This window comes from Leopardus geoffroyi, chromosome A3, assembly GCF_018350155.1.
Source record: "Leopardus geoffroyi isolate Oge1 chromosome A3, O.geoffroyi_Oge1_pat1.0, whole genome shotgun sequence".
In the NCBI taxonomy this organism is placed as follows: Eukaryota; Metazoa; Chordata; class Mammalia; order Carnivora; family Felidae; genus Leopardus; species Leopardus geoffroyi.
The window spans coordinates 54909901-54926605 of record NC_059336.1 but is presented as its reverse complement, the minus strand read 5'-3'; the positions used below and the strand labels follow the sequence as shown (position 1 = coordinate 54926605).

At 46.0% G+C, this 16705-nt stretch overlaps 1 long non-coding RNA gene across 2 annotated transcripts; it reads left to right on the top strand.

The window, feature by feature from the left end:
• Positions 1-5066: 5066 nt before the first annotated feature.
• On the top strand, positions 5067-15927 carry LOC123580604. Of its 2 annotated transcripts, XR_006703380.1 has the most exons (5): positions 5067-5167; positions 5247-5332; positions 12902-13465; positions 14388-14835; positions 15529-15927. It is a non-coding gene; the product is annotated as an uncharacterized LOC123580604 (long non-coding RNA). The 2 variants fall into 2 exon arrangements; XR_006703379.1 differs by having other exon boundaries at positions 5074-5332.
• Positions 15928-16705: the final 778 nt, after the last annotated feature.

Sequence of the window (16705 nt, the reverse complement as noted above, 5' to 3'; positions counted from 1 at the left end):
TTTATTATACTTGAGAGCATGCTAGGGCGTGGTCACAGGTAGTGCAAGTGGCAACATAAGACACAGGAACTAAGACACTTCATGGTCCCAAAGTTTTGTTATAATTTCACTTTTGAAATCTAAGGATAAATTCTGAGGTTCGGATGCTAGTGTATCCTACATGGATATTTGTGTCTGCCGAATAGCCATTCACTACCAGAACTAAAGAGAAGGTTCTATTTTATTATAGTGGGCATATTGAATGTTTCTTATACTAGCTGTTAAAAAGGAATTTCTTTCTTAGTATTTTAGTTTTTGCTTTTCAACTTTAATAGGGAAAAAGTAGGGGCGCCTAGGTGGCTCGTTGGGTAAGCATTCAACTTCGGCTCAGGTCATGATCTCACGGTTTGTGGGTTCGAGCCCCATTTCAGGCTCTGTGCTGACATCTTAGAGCCTGGAACCTGCTTCGGATTCTGTCCGCCTCTCTCCACCCCTCTCCTGCTCACCCTCTGTCTCTCTCTCTCAAAAGTAAATAAACGTTTTAAAAAAATTAATAGGGAAAAAGTAAAATGATGACAATAAATAGCACACAAAAGGAATAAGTGTACAAATTAGTTCATTTTAATTACTAAGAGTAGCAGATTATAACACACACACACACACACACACACACACACACACTTGGGGAACTGTATACTTGAGGTTCTATTAAACCATTGGAATGTTTGGCCAATTATATAATTGTGCATAAAAATTTTTAAATTGCATGAGAAATTGTGTCAATTTGATAGTAACCACAGGTGGTATTCAAACACAATTTTTTGACAGAATAGGTACAATTAGCCAAATCACATAGAACGCCTAAAATTCCACCTCTCCAGGGAAAGGCTTAGGGTAAAGTGATGCTAGTGTGCAATGCCCTTGCTGAAAAGGTGTTACCCAAATTCTATCAACCTGATGTAGATCTGCTGCTAATAGGCTGTATATTATACAAAATGGGCAGCCAGGTATTTTGCAAAGTCAGCTTTAAACAAACAAACAAACAAACAAACACCCGGGGCGCCTGGGTGGCTCAGTGGTTAAACATCCGACTTAAGCTCAGGTCGCGATCTCGTGGTCCGCGAGTTCGAGCCCGGCATCGGGCTCCCTGCTGACAGCTCAGAGCCTGGAGCCTGTTTCAGATTCTGTGTCTCCCTCTTTCTCTGCCCCTCCCCGTTCATGCTCTGTCTATCTCTGTCTCTCTCTGTCTCAAAAAGAAATAAACGTTAAAAAAAATAATAATAAAAGAAAAAAAAAAAAACCCGCAAAGGTGGTTGTCTGGCTGGCTCAGCTGGTAGAGCATGGGACTCCTGATCTCTGGGTGGTGAGTTCAAGCCCTGCCTTGAGTGTAGAGCCTACTAAAAATAATAAATAAATAACATGAATAAAGCCACAGGAAAATCAACTCTGCCCTCTGGTGTACAAACAGGTCATTGCAACTTCTTTTTCCTTCCAGCAAAAAATAACACCCAATCAGGTTATTCTTCATTTACGAAGGATCATCAGGAGCTGGTGGTATTCTAGTTGTGTGGTTTCACAAGATAACTGAAGCCTCTTACAGATTTTTTGAAAATTATCGATGGGAACGTTCCTAAAAGAATTACTCATTTAGTGCCTGCGGTGAACCCATTTGCCTCTTCCTTCGGTGACTCAGCTGGCTCATTAATTACGTTAATTACCTCACTGTCTGCAATTCGCAGATAACGTCAGGGTTCAATGCGCTTTGGCCCTACTCTAAGTGGGCCCGTGGATAGTACTGCCCTCATTTGCAGCACGCTGTTTGAATTCCTACTCTGTGCATGTGCTGCTCTGCTCTGGAAGCTGGCCAGGCACCCGGAGCGGGGTGACCAGCGTCCTGGGTGCAGACACCTGAAGCCACGGGGCAGAGCAGGCCTGGACTGGAAACAGGTGGTCTCCAGATGTAGAAAGAAACCTAAAAAGTAGAGCAGAAAGTCCACAGGTCAGAACTGCAGGGAATCATCAGGGACCAGACACCACAGGAATAAAAGCAGAGAGAAGGTTGAAGGGAGATAGGAACTCTATCATAGCTGGAAGTCCTGTAGCCAGAAGAAAGTCTCCCTCTTTCTCGACAGTGGCTCCAGGTCACGTTTACTGGGCTCGGTCCAAATCCTCTCCCCTCCTTCGTCACCGCCACCACAGCGGCTCTCGAACTTCGTAGGAAGGATAACCAGCCAGGAGCAGCTTACAAATACTCCCTGGCCAACCTTTCCTGGGATGGTGCATCAGCAGGTCTGAGATGGGGCCTCTGAGTCTTCCTGGTTTTTTTTTTTTTTAAGTGTTTGTTTATTTTGAGAGAGAGGGAGACACACACACACACACACACACACACACACACGGAGTGGGAGAGGGGCAGAGAGAGAGAGGGAGACAGAGAATCCCAAGCAGGCTCCGTGCTCACAGCACGGGGCTGGACTCAAGGCTGGATCTCACAATCTGTGAGATCACGATCTGAACCGAGATCAAGAGTTGCTCTCTGTAACCAACCGAGCCACCCAGGTGCCCCGAATCTTCCTATGTTTAATAAAACCCACAGACGACCTTGATCCAGATAGTACAGAGGCCCCAATCCCAGAAACAAAATCACTTCCTAAAATCCTACACTCAAGGTTGTACCGAATTCTGCAAAACAGCGTGTTTTTGCCCATCTTAGCCATCCAGTCTGTAAACTTAATTTAATTTTTAAACCGTTTGAAGTTTCTTTAAAATCTATTTTACCATTGTATGGCATCTGACAGTGCAGAATGGTTTTTCCTAACATTTTTTTCCCACTAGAAGTACACGTTTCATATAAAGAGGAAATCAGTAGCTCTTTCCTCCTAAATTGCTTGTGAATCATTGATAGGATAGATCTCAAGGCAAATCACATTTAGAGTTTTTGATTCTTCAACTGAAGTTTTGCTGTAATTCTTTAAAATTGGTGGCTGCCGGGGCGCCTGGGTGGCGCAGTCGGTTGAGCGTCCGACTTCAGCCAGGTCACGATCTCACGGTCCGTGGTTCCAGCCCCGCGTCGGGCTCTGGGCTGATGGCTCAGAGCCTGGAGCCTGTTTCCGATTCTGTGTCTCCCTCTCTCTCTGCCCCTCCCCTGTTCATGCTCTGTCTCTCTCTGTCCCAAAAATAAATAAACGTTGGAAAAAAAAATAAAATAAAATTGGTGGCTGCCGGTAGGGTGACCACGCATTCCATTTTTACCCAGGGAGATCGTAGTTTACCCCTGTTGTCCTGGTATCCTGTGTAATTAAAGCCCCATTCACTCTCAGATAAATAGCAGCTTGGATGATAAATAATATGTTTACCTAGAATTAGTTGAATGGTATCAGCTCGCAACAAATGAACAAAGGGAAAAAAGGCAAATCAAAAAACAGACTCTTGACTCTAGAGAACAACCAGATGGTCACCAGAGGGGTTGTGGAGTGGTGGTGGGATGAATGAAATCAGTGATGGGGATTAAGACTGCCCTTATCTTGATGAGCACTGAATAATGTATGCAGCTGTTGAATCACTATATCCTATACCTGAAACTATTATAACACTGTATCTTAACGACTCTGGAATTTATAAAAATAGTATCAACTCACAAGCAAATAGCATTCTATTCTATTCTTGAGATTTGATGAAACCTTCACTTTTCTTTTTTTTTTAATTTTTAAAAAATGTTTATTTATTTTTGAGAGAGAGAAAGAGCATGCAAACAGGGGAGGGGCAAAGAGAGGGGGGAGACACAGAATCCGAAGCAGGTTCCAGGCTCCAAGCTGTCAGCAGAGAGCTCGATGCGGGGCTTGAACCCATGAACCGTGAGATCATGACCTGAGGTGAAGTCAAACGCTTAACCAACTAAGCCACCCAGGCTCCCCAAACCTTCACTTTTCTTGTCAAAAAATGCTCTTTTTTATTTAAAATTTTTAAATGTTTTCATTTATTTTTGAGAGGGAGAAAGACAGAGTATACGTGGGGGGAAGGGCAGAAATAGAGGGAGACACAGTACCCGTAGAAGGGTACAGGCTCTGAGCTGTCAACACAGAGCCTGATGCGGGGTTTGAACCCGTGAACGGCAAGATCATGACCTGAGCCGAAGTGGGACGCTTTACCGACTGAGCCACCCAGGCGTCCCCAAAAATGCTCTGTTCAGTTTAAATGGAACATCTTAAAAATTGGGTAGGTTTTGTAAAAAAAGAAAAAAAAAGAAATCGATGCCTCTCTCTTTGTGACTTTGGAAATAGCACTCTAAATTGCAAATTTTTGGAAAATCCCACTTTGGGCAGTTGTTACAGACAACCCACCCCCTAGAACCCTCTGATTCTAGAAATAGAAAAGCTGGGTTTCACAGCAGTCAGTTTGAAAGCAATACTTGGGCATCGAGGAGGACGCTTGCTGGGATGAGCACTGGGTGTTGCATGTAAGCGATGAACCATGGGAATCTACCCCCCAAACCAGGAGCACACTGTATACACTGTATGTTAGCCAAGTTGACAATAAATTATATTAAAAATAAAAAATAATAAATGTAAAAAATAAAAAAATTAAAAAAGGAAAGCAATGCTTAACTACCAGGCAGCAAGAACTTAAGAAGCCACTACTCCAGGTGAAAGACCCAGACAGAAATGCAAGATTGCCATTGGGCTCTGCTTTCTCCCCTCAACACACCTGTCTGCCCACTCGCAGGGGAGGCTGGGAACCATGTGGAGCCGGTGGGTGTGTCTGAACACAGGGAAGGTGAGAGTCAGCTCAGGAGCCACCCAGGGGGGAAGCCAAATCCACACTTCTGGGGCTCCGGGCGACACCCTTGAAAGTTTACACCCTGGGAAACATCATGATCCTGAACTAGATCTGGGCTTTAGAGAACCCCAGATTCGAATCAACTTAATCCCAGAGAGATAAAGTCGTGTTCACTTACCCCAACTGCCTGCCAGAAGCAAAGGTAAGTTCTAGTTCAGTTTCGATGAGGTCATCCTGGAGTAGGCGGGGCCCTTAATCCAACGTGACTGGTTTCCTTTATAAAAAGAACTTTGGACTCAATCAGGCACATGGGAGGACACCACGTGAGTGTGAAGGCAGAGATCAGGGTGATATCTACCAGCCAAGGCACGCCAAAAGCTTCCCAGCAAACCAGCAGGAGCTGGGGCACAGGCAGGTACAGATTCTCCCTCCCAGCCTCAGGAGGAACCAGCTCCGCCTATACCCTAATCTCAGACTTCCAGCTTCTCCAACAGGGAGATGATACATTCCCATTGTTGAAGGCTCCTAGCTTGCGTTTCTTCATTCCAGCAGCCCTAGCTGAGGAGTGGAGACGAGAAAGGTAAGGGCAAAAGCAATTAGCAATTCTCGTCCCTTGCTCTGTGCACATTGCTGCAGGCTGGCATCAAAACCACGAGACAGCTCGTCAGGGCGGGCAAGGGCAAGGGCAAGGGGAGGTCTGTTGGGATGAAAGCAGCAGTGTGACCTGTGGGATGGCCTTGTGTTCCCACCTCTCCATCTCCTGGCCACACATTCGTTTCCGGGAGGCGTTCTTCAGACCTTCAAAAACCGGCCCAGAGGCATTTACCATAACTAGTGAGGTTTAGGTTTGGTAAGGGAGCACCTGGGTTAAGGAAATGGAGAGGCACCGAGGGAAGCCACAGCCCCCAGGGGTGGGGGGGTGGGGTGGGGCTAGGAACTGCAGGTCAGTCCGAGGGCTTGGCCCTCCTGATCGCCTCCACCTCCTGCCGTTCCGGGTGCTCGTGACCAATGGCTTGCCTCTCAGCTCCAAATTCACCCCTTTGGTGCCTACCCTGCAGCCGTGGGAAGAATCCATTAAGCATCTCTCCTTGTGGTAAGCATGACATCAGTTTTCTCCCTATGGACTCTGGAGGGACAGCCCAGAGGAAGGGACTTCACTTACTGGCCCCAGTGGCTGCGCTCATGGTCAGGGACAAGCCTGCAGGAACATCGGTGACACTGTGCCGGCCACACGCCCAGAATGCGACCTTGCAGTCCCACCTGGCCTGCTGATCCCTTCCTTGTAGCTCCTGCAACACGATGCTGGGGGGTCTGACCCCCCCACCCACAGCATCACCTTCATGCCTGCAAACCTGTGACTCTGCCCACAGGTTGTGATTCCCTGCTTGCCCAGGAACTGTGGACCAGCTCCTACCTGGGCAACCCTGTCAACTGCCCTGCCGTCCATACCTTCCCCATGGAGGTTCATACCCCACCTGGGGTGGGGACCCCCATTCCAAGTTTGTCCTTCCTTGGGCACTCTCCTACAGCCCTGGGGAACCAATGAGAAAATTTTCTACACCTTATATTTACTTTCCAAAATCATAGCTTAACAATCCCTACAGGGGCGCCTGGGTGGCTTGGTCGGTTAAGCGTCCGACTTCGGCTCAGGTCATGATCTCACGGTCCGTGAGTTCGAGCCCCGTGTCGGGCTCTGTGCTGACAGCTCAGAGCCTGGAGCCTGTTTCAGATTCCGTGTCTCCCTCTCTCTCTGCTCCTCCCCTGTTCATGCTCTGTCTCTCTCTGTCTCAAAAATAAATAAATGTTAAAAAAAAAAATTAAAAAAAAAAAAACAATCCCTACAATTACACATCCCCAGTTTTAAGTACCATGTGGCCGGTCCTGCATCCTGATTGGATCCAGGCTGATACACCCTGGAAAGCAGGTTTGGCCATATGCATATCCTTGCATGAAAGAGCCAACACTCCAAGAAATCCACAGATCCGAGAAAAGCCACTCAGCTCTGGTCACTCTGCAATCCGAGACTCCCCTCAACTGCAGGTCTACCCTGCAGAGGGCCCTGTGAGCCCTGTGGGGTTCAGAGCGCCTCACTGGGGTCCAAGTATGTGTATGTTACTCCCAGGGGGTGGCATCCTTTTCTATTGATTTGCATAATTAAATTGTATAATAGACGTGGGTTCCTCAAGAGCATGACTGGGCCCTGGGACACTAACACTGGCCCTTCAGGCAGAGCCGGAAGGAGAAGTGAGCTGGGTAACCCCGCAATCGTTTGTGTATTCATTCAAACACATTTATTCAGTAAAATCTCCTTGTTTCTCCCCCCAAGTCAGTCGCAGAAGAGAAGCTTCGGAGGAGAGAATAAGGCACTTCTAACTCCTCACAGGAACACCATGGCCACGCTCCGAGCTTCGCTCAGCCTGTTGGGTTTGGGGATTATCTGTCTGCTCGGCTGCTGTAATAAGAACACCACAGTCTGAGAGCTTAACCAACGAGCACTGGTTCGTCGTGGGTCACAGTCCTGGAGGCTTCGTGGTCCGAGATCGGGGAGCTGGCTGATCCAGTGTCTGGGGAGATCTGCCGCCCGATTGCTGACAGGTTCTCACAGCTGGGAGAGAAATCATTTCTCTTGAGTCTCTTCTTAGGAGAACACTAATCCTATTTGTGGGGGCTCCCCCCTCATGACATAATCACCTCTCAAAGTCCCCGCCTCCTAATACTGTTACCTTTGGGGTTAGGTTTCAACACATGAACTTGGGAGGTGGATACATTCAGTCCAAAACAGGAGCGATGGCTAATTTTATGTGTAGCTTGCCGAGGCGGTGGGGTCCCGTTGTTTGGTCAAACACTGATCTAGGTCTTGCTGTGGAGGTGTTTTGCAGATGTGGTTAACATCGACAATCAGTTGACTTTGAGTAAAGCAGATTACCCTCTATAACAGGGGGGGGCCTCATGTAATCAGGGGAAGGCCTTGAGGGCAAAAACTGAGGAGTGTTTTGGAGAAGGAATTCTGCCCCCAGACTATAACAGAAATACTGAGTATGTTTCTAGCCTGCTGGCTTGCTCTCTAGATATCAGACTCACCAGTCCCTGCAATTGCATGAGCCACTTTCCTTAAAATAAATCTCTTTTTCTATGTTTCCTGTAGATTCTGTTTCTTGGGAGACCCCTGACTAATACAGTAGACAATGAGAATCTAGGAGATGGTCAGCCATCCTGGGGGAGGGACCGAGGACATTTCTAGCAATGGAAGTGGTTTCGTGATTAAAACCATGGGCCTGACCAAATCTGGAGGAAGCTTCCAGTTCAATTCATCTGGAAAGCTTCTGAAGGATGAAGAGGAAATTGTGTCCGATGACAGGAGACAGAGGGGGCTCTTGGCAGTTTTGTGCTTCCCTGTAGAGAAACTCAACAGGCCCAGAGTAGCCCATCTTGAGGGGACTCTAGGCTGGAGAGACTCTAGGGCTTTGAGGGGACTGGGCGATGCTTGGTGAGCCCAGGGACTATAGTGCCATCTTGTCACTGGCCAGGGGGAGGCAGAGGGCTAGTGAATAAAAATAAATCTCTGGGCGCCTCTGAGGTCTTGAACTCCAAAGGAAAAAAAAAAAATGACTAAGCCCTTGCTTCTGGTACAGGTTTAGAAGTGTTATGTCACAGGACTTGAAAGCTATAGAGAAATTATATTTAACACCTTATGCCAAAACTTTAAAGCTTGGGTCAGCAGACCGTGGCTCATGGGCCAAATCTGGCAAGCCTCTTGTTTAGGTATGTATGTCCTGCAAAGGGGGGAGAGTTCCATTTTTAAAGATTTGGTGAAAGAAACAAAGGAAGAGGGCTTTTTATAAATATTCTAGGAAGTTCAATTATCAGTGTTCGTAGTTTTACTGGAACACACTTTTTCTTTTATATATTATTGCCTTTGGCTGCTTTTGCGCTACATGACAAAACCGAGTTATTGGTCAGAGACTGCATGGCATACAAAGCCGACGTAGTTATTATCTGGTCCCTTATAGAGAGAAGCTTGCTGACTCCTGCTTTAAACCATCGCAAAACATTTAGTCTCTCTAGCAGGATTGTAATCAGTGTGCTATGTCATAGCTTCATAGTGTGATGAAGTACCTACATGCATAAACATATAAATAAGTAAATAGGTAAACATACACACACACACACACACACACACACACACACACAGATATATGTAAAATCTTAGATGTTTTCATTTCCATTCAGGAAAATTCCAAGAAAAACTTTAAAGAAACAATAGAAACATATTTTCATTAAAAAAAAAAAAAATGTCTTCCTGACTCAAAGTGGAACATGCCAGAAAACGGGGGCACATCCTAAACTCCATATTGAAGGGTCGCCAGGTGCTTTGAGCTCATCATCATGTGGCAACTCAATGACGTTGCAGAGGGGCAGACGGCACCTGAGGACTGGTTTTATAGGCAGCAAAACCAAGGCCAAAATCAAGGCACATCCTTGCCTGTCAGGGGCACAGAACGTGGGACTGACAGAGTCTCCCTTTCCTGAGAGGTCACCTTGCACTCTCCAATGACTTCACAAGTGCAGGTTTATCTAAAATCATTCCACCATGGGGAGATCAAACGGGACATCGTCATGTTCTTGGCACTTCCAAATGCAACATTCTCCTTAGTAGTTGCAAATTTCAGGGGTCTGCCCAAGTGGAATTCATAAGGCAAAGGGAGCAGTGAGCATAATTGGTCTTCTTTTTCGGGTTCTGGCCTTGTTTCTCTTGTCTTTGGGCTGGGAGTCTAGAGCCATAATTTTGTAATGAATCTCCCGTTGGCCGAGTAGATTCATCCCATGCAGTTGGAAGACGACGTTCAATGTAGGTGGGGTAAATCCAGGGTATGGAGGAGCTTTAGAAATCCTTAGTATCACGTGGGAAAAGACTTCAGTTGGACAGAACAAGACCATAGTGTACGTAATGATGCCTATTGAAGCCCCAACATTTCAGTACTTGGCTTCTCAGGGTCTCTCTGTATCTTGGTCTTTGAGGTCTGAGGGCACTTCTTTCTGCCCAGTACAGATTCTGTGCACAGAATCCAAGCACAATATGCAACAAGGGAAAGAATTGGATTGATTTTTCAATGCTGGATCAGTTTTAAAAAGTGGATCTTTTTCATAAAATGGAAGTAATTAAGAGAAAATATTAGCTTATTCAATTTATCTTGGTCATATACTTTTAATTTTCTTTGTATATATATTCTGATTTACTATTATTTTTTTAATGTTTTTTTTTAATGTTTATTCTTAAGAGAGAGAGAGAGAGACAGTGTGAACAGGGGACAGGCAGAGAGAGAGAGGGAGACACAGAATCTGAAGCAGGCTTCAGGCTCTGAGCTGTCAGCACAGAGCCTGACGCGGGGCTCAAACCCACAGACTGCCAGTTCCTGACCTGAGCTGACATCGGGGGCTTACCCATCCGAGCCACCCAGCTGCCCCTATATATTCTGATTTAAAACAACATTAACGATTATGTCATTCTAGGAAATAAGCTTAACAGAAAATGAGCCAATGTAGAGGTTTGCCTATTGATCTAATGAGCTGGTAATGACCCTCAACAATGACCCCTAGGATATGCTGTGCTTTCCAGTATAATAACGCTTAATTATGTAGACTGAATGAGTGGAACGATTCTCAAGCTCTTCCTGTTTTCATGCTAGTCAATGTCACTTTCATGCAATGACCAAGTCTAGTTCTGATGACATTCTCCCTTCTCCTTGAGTAGCAGTTAATGCAGGGTCTACTGCACCTTGGCCCCGATGGCCTCAGTTAATATTTGATTACTGAATGAATGGATAACTTGATCAATAAACTAATCCAGATGTCAGGGCTCTAGCTTCAGCTGGAAGAGAGCAGAAGGGGCAGTCTTTGAAATTGGCCACGTGTCAGCAGGCTGGCAGGGGTCCAGGTAATTGTCCTGGCTTGGCCCCATGGAGATTGTTCCAATGACACGCTTCCACAGCGTGATGAGAACTGAGGTGGAGGAGAAGTCATGTCTTAATGCACACCTGGAAACCCCGGGTTGGGAGTAGGAACAGCCAGCAGAGCCAAGTAGCGTGTGCCTTCACTTCTGGAACTCTGCTGTATCCTGAGCCAGTCACTGTTGCTTTTGGTTTGTTTGCTTTGATTCTCTTGCAACTGCATCCCTGCCTCGGGACCAGGGAAGACATTTGTCAGAGCGGGCTGGGTGTTGCTAAATGTCCTCCCCAGCATATGCGGCCGCCGAGCCTCGGAAGGGTTTCTGTCAAGAAACTTCTCAGCCTCCATGGCAGAAAGTAAGTAAAAAGAGTCCTTTCCAGGCACCTGAGTGTCTCTGTCAGTTAAGCATCTGACTCTTGATTTTGGCTCAGGTCATAATCTCGTGGTTCATGAGTTCGAGCCCCACATCGGGCTCTGCACTGATGGTGTGGAGCCTGCTTGGGATTCTCTCTCTCTCCCTCTCTCTCTGCCTCTCCCCCGGTCACTCTCTTTCTCTCAAAACAAATAAGCTTAAAAAACGTTCTCAATAATAATAAAAAAGAGTCCTTGGGATGTAGAAATCACCTAAAACAAAATTTATGAGAGCCAGAGGACATTGTTAGAATTTCCTCTGTGGCTGAATACTTAGGGAAGAAGAGCCATCTCGTCACATGCCATTCTTGGTGGTGGGATGTGCCTCAGGCTGCATCGTTGATTTCCCACCTCACCATCCACACGGGTGTGCAGGCTGGAAACCTCCCCTCATCATCACATCCCACCCAACACCAGTTCCTCTCTAACTCCGAAGTATCTGTTGGTCCACGTTCTCCTCTCCATCCATCTGAAGAGTTTGGAGCTTAGCCATTCAGTGGCCAAGCACTAGCCCTGTGACTCAAGTTTTGTGACTTTGAAACAGAGCTGAAATCGTTTCTGCCCTTCCTACTTCACTGATACATGATGAGGCCCTACCAAGACACTTGGAAAAGCGTGATGGAAAACAGGGACAGAATTACATACTATAAGTGTACCATCAGGTAAGAAATTTTCCTTTACCGTGACATGACTTGCTTCCAGGTTATTCTATGTCACGTAAAGTTGTTGGAAGCACAGACCTGTAAACTCTGCCCTTGAAATCTTAGCTCATTCAGTCATCACGCCCACAAATGAGCCAGATGCAATCACAGTTGACACATGAGAAGGTGTGTCCCCTGGAGGTCGGGTAACCCAGCACCCAGCTGGGAAGCCTGGCTTCAGGGATCCAAGATGGCGTGACCCAGAAGTCTTCTGTTCCTGTGTGGTCAGCATGGGAAGGGGGTCCTGAGGAAGTGCCTTGAGCAGAGCTGGGCAGGGAGTAGACACTTGGTACCTATTGTTTGTTATAACTTCTAAACAATATGGATACATATGGGTGTAATTGACCAGTAGAGAAATACATCTCATCTCAGATGCGTTCAGAAGCCTCTGGCGATTCAAGACATCCAACTAAATGGAGCCCCCTTGAGAGCAATGGGAGGGCTGCAGCTGGGACCACAGAGCCCCCTTGCATTTTATAAGGTGGCAGTCTTTTCTCCTCCTCAGCTGCTAGGAAAGTCACTGAAGCTAGTGCTTGATCAGCAAGACACTGCTTGCTGGGGACATTGAAGATTCTCACTTCGCTTAGCGTCTCAGTTGTGCTCTTTTAGCCACACATATTACACTTCCTCTTCTATGTAAGTTTTCACTGCTAAATGAGACAGTAACTCCTCATGAGTTGGGACATTTTATTTTTAGTATGTCTGAGGTGAGACACTACTTATAATGTCAGACTAATTTTTTAGTCTGATTATACTAATTATATTATTTAATTATATTATGCTATATTATAATATACTCTATATTATATACTATGTATATATTATATACTATATATATTATATGCTATATATTATATAGTATATTATAATATACTATTATATAGTATAGTAATATATATTAATAATATATATTATAATATACTATTATATAGTATATATATAGTATATAGTATACAGTATAGTATATATATAGTATATATAGTATATATATAGTATATATAGTATATATAGTATTATAATATATAATATTATATTATACTTTATATAATATTATATTAATTATACTAATTTTTTTATTATCTCTTTTAAAGCTTCTTTTATTGAGCACCTGGGAACATTCTCGATAGACCCCTCTCAGCCTTCATCCTGGAAGAAACACGCATGTCTTTCAGCGAATGGACGGTGGCACCAGACAGAACAGAGTCGGAATCCTGCCTTGGTGACTGCTTCTGCGCGATGAGCATTTGAGCCGCCCAGGTGACCTCACGGAGCTCTGTCTTGGGACACCCAGTGTCTGCCTCATAGCCTGACGGGGAGGGTGAGGATCGTCTATGTGAATCACCGGATAGCACTCCCCCTGCATCAGAATGCACTTGACATGATACCACCATTCCCTTTCCTTAGCTCTCTGCCTCTTCCTATTTTGCGTTTCTTGTTATTCCTGCGGTCTCCCCAGGTAGGAACTAATCACATGTTGAGGGCATCCTGAGACTGTTGTCCTGAACTCCCCCCATCTCATGAAACACTCGGAGTATGTTTCTCCCTCCTTTTTTTTCATGCTTCTGTTGGGTTTCTAGCAGACTCACAGCAGCCTTCAGCCAGGAGGCCGATTCCCCGCGTTGACGTGGGCGCCATCTCCTGGTCATCTAAGGAAGGTACACACACATTTTATCGGGGCTTTCTAAACCACGAGGGAATGTTAAATTCAAGTAGTGTTACTACACCCGTTAAAGAGAAATAGGCAGAGCAGCAACTCAAATAGTTCTCAAGTCTTTTGTATCTTGGAATCTTTTTTTTTTTTTTTAAGTTAATTTATTTTGAGAGAGAGATAGAGCACAAGCAGAGAGAAGGAGAGGCAGAGTCCCAAGCAGGCTTCCCGCCATCAGGGCGGAGCCCTGAGCAGGGCTGGAGCTCACCAATTGTGAGATCATGACCTGGGCGGAGATCAAGAGTCGGACACGTAATTGACAGAGTCACCCAGGTGCCCCTCTTGGCAACTTCGTTTGAACTTATGGCAATACCATGGAGGAGAGATAAAATTATATAATTTTTTCTCTATCTAGCAAAATGACTTTTATCCAAAGAGTCGAGCTTTTTTTTTATTAAAAAATTTTTTTCATGTTTGTTTATTTTTGAGAGACAAAGAGAGACAGAGCGTGAGCAGGGGAGGGGCAGAGAGAGAGGGAGACATAGAATCCTCAGCAGGCTCCAGGCTCTGAGCACAGAGCCTGACATGGAGCTTGAACCCAGGAACCGTGAGATCATGACCTGAACTGAAGTCAGACACTCAACAGACTGAGCCACCCAGGCGCCCTGAGCTTTTATAAAAAAAAAAAAAAGTGGTTAAAATGTTGCAGAAAAGAGCGAATGATGATTCAATTGGGAGTCTGAAATTACTATGAATGTTCTGGATCAGATGAGCATATTAGTGATGCTGAATGAGGTTTATTTCTCAATCCTCGCCTCCCCCCCCCCCCCCCCCCCCCCCCGCAAGCAAAGTCAAACCATTCATAGATGTTGGTGGGCTTTCTTGTCAGTGATGATGTTGCCAAAACAATGCATTTCTTCATGAACCAGGTGGTATGTGTGAGGGAAACGCATGCACCGGGCACCCTCTTGGATGCCACCGCCTTCTCTCTTGAGGACAAACCTGGGCCCAGCCCTTCCAACAAAGCAACATGTAGATGCTTGGGAACCACGGAGCAGACCCTTTTCCCTGCAAAGCACCATGGAGAATCCTTTCCACGAGGAAGGGACATCTGGGGCGAGAGCAGACAAACAGGGCAAGGGTGCATGCAGAGAGGAACTGCCCCACTTGTCTTGCCTTCTCTCTTAGTTTCCGTTCTAGACATTGAAAGCAAGAGTCAGCAGATGCCTGCCCGGCTGGCCACCTCCTCTGTAGATAAAGCTGTATTCACACACGACAGCCACAGCTATCTGTCTGCATGTGGTGTCCTGCGATGCTGCCCATCAAACTCCACGATTGTTTTGGCAGGGGACGGGAAGCCGGTGACCGCCCCTGGAGGTAGAAGCCCCTCTCCTGCTGCCAGGGTGGAGGCGGCCTTTGGAACCACACGGCTAAGAAGCATGGGCCTGGGGCCGCTGGTGAAATCAGGCGGTCAGGAGCGGGTGGGACACAGGCAGGGGCGTTGAGAAATTCCCTATGATCTTATCTAGATGCAACTCTCCCCTCCGCCCACACCCGGGCCTTGCTCTCCGCAGCTTGTTAGAGCTGCACTATGCAGCTGTATTTGTCTCTTCGACCGTGGCCAAGTTGAGGTTATTTGGGTACCTGAGTCCCTTCTTCAATGTCCCTTGAAGTCAGCAGGCCACATGGCACCGCGGTGCACGCACAGCTTCCTGATACAGAGAACAGGAAGACGTTTGCTCCTTTATATGCAAATAATAAGGGCCTACCATCGCCTCACTCATTAGCAGAAAGCTACTGATGGAGAAGTATTACCATCCGAGCCTCAAACGTTTGGTAAAATGTTCTCAACGTTTAGCTGTTTTATTCTTTGTCGCTCCTCCGGCCACTTAACTTCATTCAGTTTGATGTAAATGTACGTTCCAGCAATAAGTCATCTTAGTTCTTACACCGTGAACTAGAAAGGACAAAGCAAGGCTTTCTACGGGCATCTGCAACTGCATTTTGGCTTATGTGTTTGTTAAATGGCTGAGGCCAGTTTTTGATTATGCTTAATTTTTTTTTTCCTAGGATAAAACCCTTACCTCCGAGACTGTACCCCCTCTGGCTGTAGATCAGCGCATCCACACCCTGGCATCAGTTCTTATCTATTCACATGGAAACTGCTTTGCTTCTCCAGCCTGGGGCCTGTCTTCTGGGCTCCAGAACCATCCAAACATTAGACTGCCTACTCAGCGTCACCTCTGGAATTTTGCAAACTCAAGATACTTAAAACCATTTTCATGGTTTTTTCCCCTTCCTTTCGTGCCCCCCCGCCAGCCCCCTTCTCATGCCTTACACACTAAACCTGTGTTCCCTATTTCACCAGGAAGTGGCACAAGCCAAGAAACCGAGTAGGCTTCCCCACGCTGTCTTACAGCCACATGTTCTTTTTATTATTATTATTATTAAATATAATTTATTGTCAAATTGGTTGTCATACGACACCCAGTGCTCATCCCAACAGGTGCCGTCCTCGATGCCCACCACCCACTTTCCCCTCTCCCCCACCCCCCATCAACCCTCAGTTTGTTCTCAGTATTTAAGAGTCTCTTATGGTCCGCCTCCTTCCCTGTCTGTAACTTTTTATTTTCCCCCTTCCCCTCCCCCATACAGCCACGTGTGTTCAATTCGTGTACGATTCCCTGTTCATTTTATTTTTTATTTTTTAAGTTTATTATTTATTTTGAGAGAGAGACAGCATGACTGGGGGGAGGGCCAGAGAGAGAAGGAGAGAGAGAGAATCCCAGGCGGGCTCTGCACTGTCAGCACAGAGTCCCACGTGGGAGTCGAACCCACCAACCATGAGATCACAATCTGAACCAAAATCAAGAGTTGGACACTTAACTGACTGAGCCACCCAGGCACCCCGTATCCATTGATTTTAATTCACAGTTGACTTTTTTCCTCTCCATCTTCATGACCATCACCCTAGTCCTATCATTTCCTGTTTTGTAAATATTATTTTATTTTATTTACTTTTTTATTTTTTAGAGAGAGGAGAGTGATAGAAGGAAGGGCAGAGGGGGAGACAGAGAGAGAAGGCGGGGAGAGAGAGAAAGAGAGAGAGAGAGAGAGAGAGAGAGAGAGAGAGAGAATCCCAAGTAGGCTTCATGCCCAGCACAGAGCCCCATGTGGGGCTTGATCTCACAACTCTGGGATCATGACCGGAGTCAAACAATCTATAATTACTCAGTTGGTACTCAAT